Genomic DNA, 9,536 nt, shown 5'->3' on the forward strand with positions numbered 1-9,536 from the left:
TAACAATCCACTCTCAATAGCCCAATAACAGCCAATGAAATACAAGATGTAATTAAAAACCTACTGACAAACAAAAGTCCTGGTCTGGATAGATTCACAGCCGAATTCTACAAGAAATTTACAGAAGATGTATTCCCTATACCCCTCAAAAATTTCCATGAAACTGAAAAGGAAGCAATCCTCCCAAAATCATTCCTGGAGGCAAGAATTATACTGATACTAAAACCAGGGAAAGATGCAACTAAGAAAGAGAACTACAGGCCAATCTCCCTCATGAACATAGATGCCAAAATCCTCAATAAAATCCTAGCAAATAGAATACAGCATATCATCAAGAATATCATACACCATGACCAGGTAGGATTCATCCCAGGTTCATCCCAGGGATGCAAGGATGGTTCAATATTCAAAAATCTATGAATTTAATACATTATATAAATAGAGCGAAAACTGAAAACCACATGATCTTCTCTCTTCTGATGCAGAAAAGGCTTTTGACAAAGTCCAACACTCATTCATGTTCAAAGTCTTAAAGAAAATTGGAATAGATGGTCTCTATTTCAATCTGGTAAAAGCCATTTATGAAAACCCAACAGCTAACATAATCCTAAATGGGGAAAAACTGAAATCTTTTACTCTTATATCTGGTACAAGACAAGAATGTCCTCTCTCACTACTACTATTTAATAAAGCTCTGGAATCTTTAGCTACAGCCATTAGACAAGAGAAAGAAATAAAAGGAATAAGACTAGGCAAAGAAGGAATTAAATTATCTTTATTTGCAAATGACATGATACTTTACTTGGAATACCCAAAAAACTCCACCAAGAAGCTACTAGAATTAACAGAGATATTCAGTAGAATAGCAGGTTACAAATTCAATACCCAAAAGTCAATAGCATTCCTCTACACAGACAACAAACACAGTGAAAGGAAATTATAGAAACAATACCTTTTACAATAGCGCTGAGGAAAATAAAATACCTTGGAATTCATCTAAGTGAAGAAGTCAAAAATGTTTTCAAGGAAAATTACAGTACTCTGAAAAGAGTTAGAGGATTTCAGAAAATGAAAAGTTATTTCATGGTCTTGGATAGGAAGAACCAACATTGTGAAGATGGCTATACTCGCAAAATTGTTGTACAGATTTAATGCCATCTCTATCAGACTACCACCAACATAACTCACAGAGGTTGAGAAATTATTCCTAAAATTTATTTTGAACCAGAAAAAAACTAGAAGAGCAAAGGCAATCTGGGCAATAAAGACAAGACAGCAGGCATTACAATTCTTGAATTGAAATTATACTTCTAGGCCACTGTGGTAAAATCAACATGGTACTGGCAACAAAATAGACCTGAGGATCAATGGAATAGATTAGAAGATGCTGAGGCCCCTATGAACACACTCAGCCATATATTATTTGATAAAGAGGCCTAACATACTCACTGGAAGAAAGATAGCCTCTGTAACAAACGGTGCTGGAAAATCTGTCTCTCTGCATGCCGAAAAATAAACCTTGACCCAGGTTTATCATCATGCACTAAACTAAAGTCAAAATGGATTAAAGATCTAAACATTAAAGCAGAGACACTAAATACCCTGGAAGAGGAAGTAGGAGGAACTCTTGAAGACATAGGAGTAGGCAAAGAGTTCATGGACAGAAATCAAATTGTACGGGAAACAGTTGAAAGTTTTAACAACTGGGCCCTGCTCTTACTGAGAAGTTTTTGCTCATCAAAAGAAATTTTCAACAGAGTGAAAAGGCAACACACGAATTTGGAAAAAATCATGACAAAAATCATGACAAAAATCATGAAAATCTCAGAAAAAGTTCTGCTCTCTAGAATCTATAAAGAACTAAAAAGCACTAGGGTCCCAAAATTTAAAGGCCCAATCCAGAAATAGGCATCTGAGATGAACACATGCTTCTTAGAGGTTGAAATTAAAGAAGCAAATAAACGTATGAAAAAATGCTCCACATCACTAGACATCCGTCAAATGACAATGAAAACACCATTGAGATATCATCTCACCACAGAAAGAATGACTATCATAAAGAAATCACACCAGAAGTAATGTTGGAGAGGCTCTGGGCAAAAAGGAACCCTTCTCCACTGCTGGTGGGAGTGTAGACTTGTGCAACCATTATGGAAATCAATATGGAGACTCCTTAGAAAAGTTGGAGTGGAAATCCCATTTAAACCAGCTATTCCTCTACTGGGAATTTTCCCAGAGGATCTGAAAACATCATATCATAGTGATATATGTGTGCCTATGTTTATAGGAGCACAATTTGTGACAGCAAATCTTGGAAACAACCAAGATGCTCATCACTTAAGGAATGGTTTAAAAAGATGTGGTATTTTTACACAATGGAGTATTATTCAGCTATTAAGAATGATAAACATGAAGCCGTTATATTGAAGTGGATGCCGCTTGAACATATACTCATAAGTGAAAGAAACCAGATACACATGTGTAAATATCATATCGTTTCCCTAGTATAAGAACTCAAAAGAAGAAATACAAATGGAAAGGTATAATACAAGTAAAAGGAAAGCAGGATCTCAAGGACTAACTAATCAAGAGAGGGAAATGAGAAGAGCTAAGAAACATGACAATGTCAAGCCATACAGTTATATGTAGAAGATGGGCAAGGCAATGATCCTGAGAATCTCCAGAAAAATTTTTGAATCTAGAAGCTAATTGGAAAAATTCTCTCCAAGACTAACTATATATATATACCTGTGAACTAAGCAACTGCACTGAAGATGGCAATCTATAATAGTAGTTTCATGTGTGGCGTGCCTGTCATTCTGCTCTTCTGAGTAAAGGCTGCTTGTCATGGTATGCCAGTTGCTGCTATGCTGTCTCTCATGTAGATGGTTGTTCAAAAAGAAGAGGGTGGTGAATGAAAGCAAGAGACAGGAAAAGGAATGTTGTAGGACTGAACTGCTTCAACGTTGTATATGGTTAGTTTTTTTGACTTATGTGTAAACATAAGAAGTATATAATTTTTTATGCTTATTTTTAAAATATATTCTAATTTTTAAATATTTTTCATCATATTCTGTAGGGACTTAAAGTTCAACGTTATCAATACTTGATGAAAAATATCTGTTCCATGTCATGCCTAAGATGTTTGATATTCAGACAGATAGTGAGGTTTAACTTAACAACCTAAGCTGTATGGTAATAAGAATAAGCTTGTCTTCTGGATGGTTAACAGCCTAACTTTGCAGACTAAATTAGAGAAAAAGGAGTGCTGCAAGGAAGGCCAACTTTTGGGTCCTAGCCTTCCAAGGTCAATTAAGACTCAGGACATATGATAACTAGTACTGTTACATCATGTAACTTGGTAGTGTCCCAAATTTTCTGATCAAGGAGATTATGGGGCCAAAGAGGAAAGTGATTGACAATGTACAGTGTGCCTATGGAGAGTCCCATGGAGAGAAACCATTCTCTCAGGCTTTCCCAGAGAGCACATTGGCCAAGCAATGGCCATGACTCATCCACATGGCTGACAGTTACCATGGTTCTACAATCTGAGGTACAGGATCTCAGGATAAATCCTGAGGGGATTTCACTGACCTTATCAGACCTAAAAGCTAATACTCTTGTTGCATAGGCACTGCTTTACCTTGGTCTTAACCATCCAGCAGAAATGTATAAAATCAAAATATAAGAAGTAAAACCATGCTGTTATGTTGAACTATAGGGGACTCAGGTCAACAATTCCTGACATTGCCAGTTAAGCGGAAGACCCAATATTATTATGGGCTACTGGACTCTTTTAGAAAGTTATGCTGAGTTAACACACTAGAATATTTAAATAACAGAACTGAACAAAAAAACAAATATACAGATGAATATCCATTTTGTATCTGTGTATTCAAAATGGTTAGGATAGATATATAGTTACATTCTCTTAATGAATAGAGTGATTTGTTCTAATGGTGTTTGTTAATAGGATATCATGTCCCCATCTTGTACAGCAATTAATCACTAGGAAGAATGTATGCAATGTGTTAATTATTTTAACTGACTTACCAATTTGACTTGAAACTGTCTCATTGCTATTTGTTTATCAATAAAAATATGGGAAAAAATAAAAAAAAATCATTTGGACCCCAAATTTAAAGACCCAATCCAGAAATGGGCATCTGGATTCACACACAATTCTCAGAGGACAAAATTGAAGAAGCGAATATACATATGAAAAAATGCTCCACATCAGTAGTCATCCCTGAAATGCAAATTAAAACAACCATGTGATACCATCTTATCCCAGAAAGAATGGTTATCATAAACAAATCAACCAACAACAAATGTTGGAGATCCTGTGTTTAAAAATGAACATTTCTCCACTGTTGTTGGGAATGTAGACTGGTGCAACTATTATGGAAATTAGTGTGGAGATTCCTTTAAAAACTAGGGCTGGAAATCCTATTTAAACCAGCTATCCCCCTACTGGCAATTTTTCCGGAGGAACTGAAAATGTCCTATCATAGTGATATATGTGTTCCGATGTTTATAGCAGCACAATTTGTAATAGCCAAATCTTGGAAACAACCAAGATGCCCATAACCTGAAGAATGAGTGAAAAAGATGTGGCATTTTTATATAATGGTGTTTTTCTCAGCTATAAAGAATGATAAACTTGAAGCGTTTATATTTAAGTGGATGCCACTTGAAGATATACTTATCAGTGAAATAAACCAGACTCACATATGTAAATGTCATATAATCTTCCTAGTATAAATACTCAAAAGAAGAAATAAAAATAGGAATGTATACCACAATTAAAATGAAAGTGAGAACTTGAGGATTGGATAACAAGGTAAGGAGAAAACCTGGGAAAAATGTCAGGGGCAAAGGCAAATATTTATACATGCATTATAGGTAAGGCAATGATTCTGAGAAACATCTGCAGGTTTTCAAAACTAACAGTTCATTGATGGGATTCTCACCCTGACTGAGTATATATGCTGATATCTATGAACTAAGCAACTGCACTGAGGATAGCAATATGTAATAAAAATTCACACTTGGAATGTCTGTCATTCTGGTCTTCTAAATATGTACTGCCTGTCTTCACATAGCAATTATTGCCATCCTGTCTCTCAAGTAAATATTAGAAAAAGGTAATAAATGAAAAAAAGAGACAAGAAAAAAATTTCACAGGACTGTCCTGCTACAATTCTGTATATTGTTAGATTTCTAAATTTCTCTGTAAAAATATATAACGTTTTATTCATATTTTTAAAGCATTTTTAATTTTGAATTTTTTCTTCATATTCTGTAAAGACTTAATGTACAACATATCAATACCAGATGGTAAATACCTGTTCTTTGTTATGTCTAAGATGTTTGATATTCAGACAGATAGGTTAAATCCAGCTGTATATTTTGTAGCATAATATCAAACTTCCCTTCTGGAGTGTTAACAACCTAAGTTTGCAGGCCAAAAATTAGAGAAAAAGAAGGGCTGCAAAGATAGCCAAGATTTTGGCCATAGACTTGCCAGTTTAGTGAAGACTCATGACATAGGAGAACCTGTAGTGTAACATCATGTAACTCAGTTTTATTCTAAATTTTCTGATCAAGGAGATTATTGGGCCACAGAGAAATGTGATCAATGACATAGGGTGGGCCTAAGGAGAGTCACATGGAGAGAAAACATTCTTTCAGGCTTTCACAGAGAGCACGTTGGTGAAGCAATTGCCATGAATCATCTACTTGGCTGACATTGCGAAAAGATCTGCAAATTGTGGTATAGGGTAATAAGCAAAATCCTGAAGGGACTTGACTGACCTTATTAGATACAAAGCAACAGTTCTTGTTACATAGGGCTTGCTTTACTTTGGTCTTAACAATCCAGAGGAAAGGATCAAAACGAGGTATAAAAATTAAAGCCATATTAATATGCTGAGCTGTGAAAGACTCTAGTCAACAACTTGTGATATATCCAGTCCTATAGATAACACACTACTTATTATGTAATACTGAACTATATTGGATTATTTTGCTGAATTCATGCACCTACAATATTTAAATGGCAATGGTTTACCCTTCTTTAACAAAACTAAAAAAATAAGGGGATGCAAAGGAAGAATCATTTTGTATCTATATATACAAATAGTTAGTATAGATATACACTACTTTCTCTTAATTCAATGAGAAGAAAGATTTATACTAATAGTATTTGTTTTTTCCCCATAATTTTATTGAGAAAGCAATAACAATGAGACAGTTTCAAGCCAAATTGGTAGGCCAGTTTCAATAACTAACACATTGCATACATTCTTCCTATTGGTAAATTGCTGTACAAGATGTGGACATGATATCCTATTTAAAACAGTATTAAAACAAATCCCTCTATTGTTTTTTTTCCATAAATTTATTGAGAAACAAATAGCAATGAGACAGTTTCAAACCAAACTGGTATGACAGTTTCAATAATTAACACATTGTATACATTCTTCCTAGTGGTTAATTGCTGTACAAGATGCAGACATGATATCCTACTTACAAACACCATTAGAACAAATCATTCTATTCATTAAGAGAATGTAACTGTATATTGATCCTAGCCTTTTGAATACAAAGATACAAAATGGACATTAATCTGCATTCCCTTTTTGTTGTTAAGTTCCGTTATTTGAATATTATAGATGTGGAAACTCGGCAAAATATTCTAAAAGAGTCCAGTAGCCCATAATAGTATTGGGTTTTCTGCTTGACTGGCAATGTCAGAAATTGTTCACTTGAGTCCTCTACAGCTCAACATAACACCGTGGCTTTACTTCTTATATTTCGTTTTTATACTTATCTGCTGGATGGCTAAGACCAAGGTAAAGCAGGACCTATGTAACAAGAGTTGTAGCTTTTGGGTCTGAGAAGGTCAGTGAAATCCCCTCAGGATTTATCCTGAGATCCTGTACCTCAGATTGTAGAACATAATTCAGTGTCAGCCATGTAGATGTGTCATGGCCATTGCTTGGCCAATGTGCTCTGTGAAAGCTTGAGAGAATGTTTTCCTTCCATGTGACTCTCCTTAGGCACACTCTACATCATCAATCACTTTCCTCTTTGACCCCATAATCTCCTTGATCAGAAAATTTGGGACACTACTGAGTTCCATGACATTACAGTACAAGTTCTCATATATCCTGAGTCTTAATTGACCTTAGAAAGCTAGGGCCAAAATGTTGGCTTTCCTTGCAGCCCTCCTTTTTCTCTAATTTTGGTCTGAAAACTTAGGTTGTTAACCATCCAGAAGAGAAGCTTATTGTTATTACTATACAACCTAGGCTGTAAAGCTTAACCTCACTATCTGTCTGAATATCAAACATCTTAGGCATAACATGGAACAGGTATTTTTCATCAAGTATTGATATGTTGAACTTTAAGTCCCTACAGAATATGATAAAAAAAAATTAAAAAACAAAAAAAAATTTAAAAAAGGACATAAAGAATTATATAATACCTATATTTACACATAAGTTCAAAAATCTAACATATACAGCCTTGAAGCAGGACAGTCCCATAATGTTCCTTTTCCTATCTCTTGCCTTCATTCACCATGCCCTTCTTTTTGAACAATTATCTACCCAAGAGACAGCACAGCAGCAACTGGCATGTCATGACAAACAGCCTATATTCAGAAGACCAGAATGACAGGCACACCAAGCATGAAACTACTATTACAGATTACCATCTTCTGTGAAATTGCTTAGTTCACAGGTATCAGTATATATAGTAAGTCAGGGTGAGAATATTTCCAATTAACTGCTAGATTTGAAAATGTTCTGGAGATTCTCAGGATCATTGCCTTGCCTTTCTACTACATATAAATGTATGGCTTGACATTGTCATGTTTCCCAGCTCTTCTCGTTTCCCTCTGTTGATTAGTTAGTCCTCGAGGTCCTGAATTTCTTTTACTTGTATTATACCTTTCTATATGTATTTCTTCTTTTGAGTTCTTATACTCGGGAAATGATACGATATTTACACATTGTGTCTGGTTTATTTCACTTATGAGTATATGTTCAAGTGGCATCCACTTAAATATAAAGGCTTCAAGTTTATCACTCTTTGTAGCTCAGTAATACTCCATTGTGTAAAAATACCACATCTTTTTCAACCATTTCTCAGGTGATGGGAATCTTCTTTGTTTCCAAGATTTGGCTATCACAAATTGTGCTGTTATAAATATAGGTACACATATATCCCTTTGATATGATGTTTTCAGATCCTCCCTGAAAATTCCCAGTAGAGGAATAGTTGGTTTAAATGGAACTTCCAGTCCAACTTTTCTAAGAAGTCTCCCTACTGATTTTCATAATGGTTGTACCAGTCTACATTACCACCAGCAGTGGAGAAAGGTTCCATTTTCGCCACAGCCTCTCCAACATTTGTTGATGGTTGATTTCTTTATTATAGCCATTTTTTCTAGGGTTAGATGATATTTCAATGTTGTTTTAGTTTGCATTTCACGGATGTCCAGTGATGTGGAGCATTTTTTCATACAGTCATTCCCTTCTTTAATTTCATCATCTGAGAAGAGTTTGTTCATTTCAGATGTCCATTTCTGGATTGGGTCTTTAAATTTGGGGGCCCTAGTGATTTTTAGTTCCGTATAAATTCTGGAGAGCAAACCTTTGTCTAAGTACTTATTTGTTATGATTTTTCCAAATTTGTTGGATATCTTTTCACTTAGTTGGTAATTTCTTTCGACATGAAAAGACTTCTCAGTAAGCCCAGGTCCCAGTTGTTAATTCTTTCAACAGTTTCCCATGCGATTTGATTTTAGCTCATGAACTGTGTGCCTACGCCTATGTCTTCAAGAGTTCCTCCTACCTCCTCTTCCAGGAGATTTAGTATCTCTGCTTTAATGTTTAGATCTTTAATCCATTTTGACTTTAGCTTAGTGCATGGTGATAGACCTGGGTCAAGTTTTATTTTCTGCCATGTAGACAGCCAGTTTTTCCAACACCATTTGTTAAAGAGGCTATCTTTCTTCCAGTGATTATGTTTGGCCCCTTTGTCAAAGATAAGGGGGCTGAGTGTGTTCGTAGGGCTTTCTCCATCTTCTAGTCAATTCCATTGATCCTCAGTTCTATTTTGTATTTAGTAGCATGCTGATTTTATCACAGTAGCCTTGTAGTATATTTTCAGGTCAGGAATTGTAATCACTCCTGCCTTGTCTTTATTGCCCAGGATTGCCTTTGCTATTCTAGGTCTTTTCTTGTTCCAGATAAATTTTAGGAATGATTTCTCAACTTCTGTGAGGTATGATGGTGGTAGTCTAATAGGGATTGCATTAAATCTGTACAGCAATTTTGGAGTATGGCCATCTTCACAATGTAGGTTCTTCTTGTCCAGAAGCATGGAATATCCTTCCATTTTCTGAAATCTTCTACGATCTCTTTTCAGAGTACTGTAAATTTCCTTGAAAAGAACTTTGACTTCTTCAGTTAGATTAATTCCAATGTATTTCATTTTCCTCGGTGTTATTTTAAAAGGTGTGT

This window comes from Octodon degus, unplaced genomic scaffold, assembly GCF_000260255.1.
Source record: "Octodon degus isolate 3935 unplaced genomic scaffold, OctDeg1.0 scaffold00091, whole genome shotgun sequence".
Taxonomy (NCBI): Eukaryota; Metazoa; Chordata; class Mammalia; order Rodentia; family Octodontidae; genus Octodon; species Octodon degus.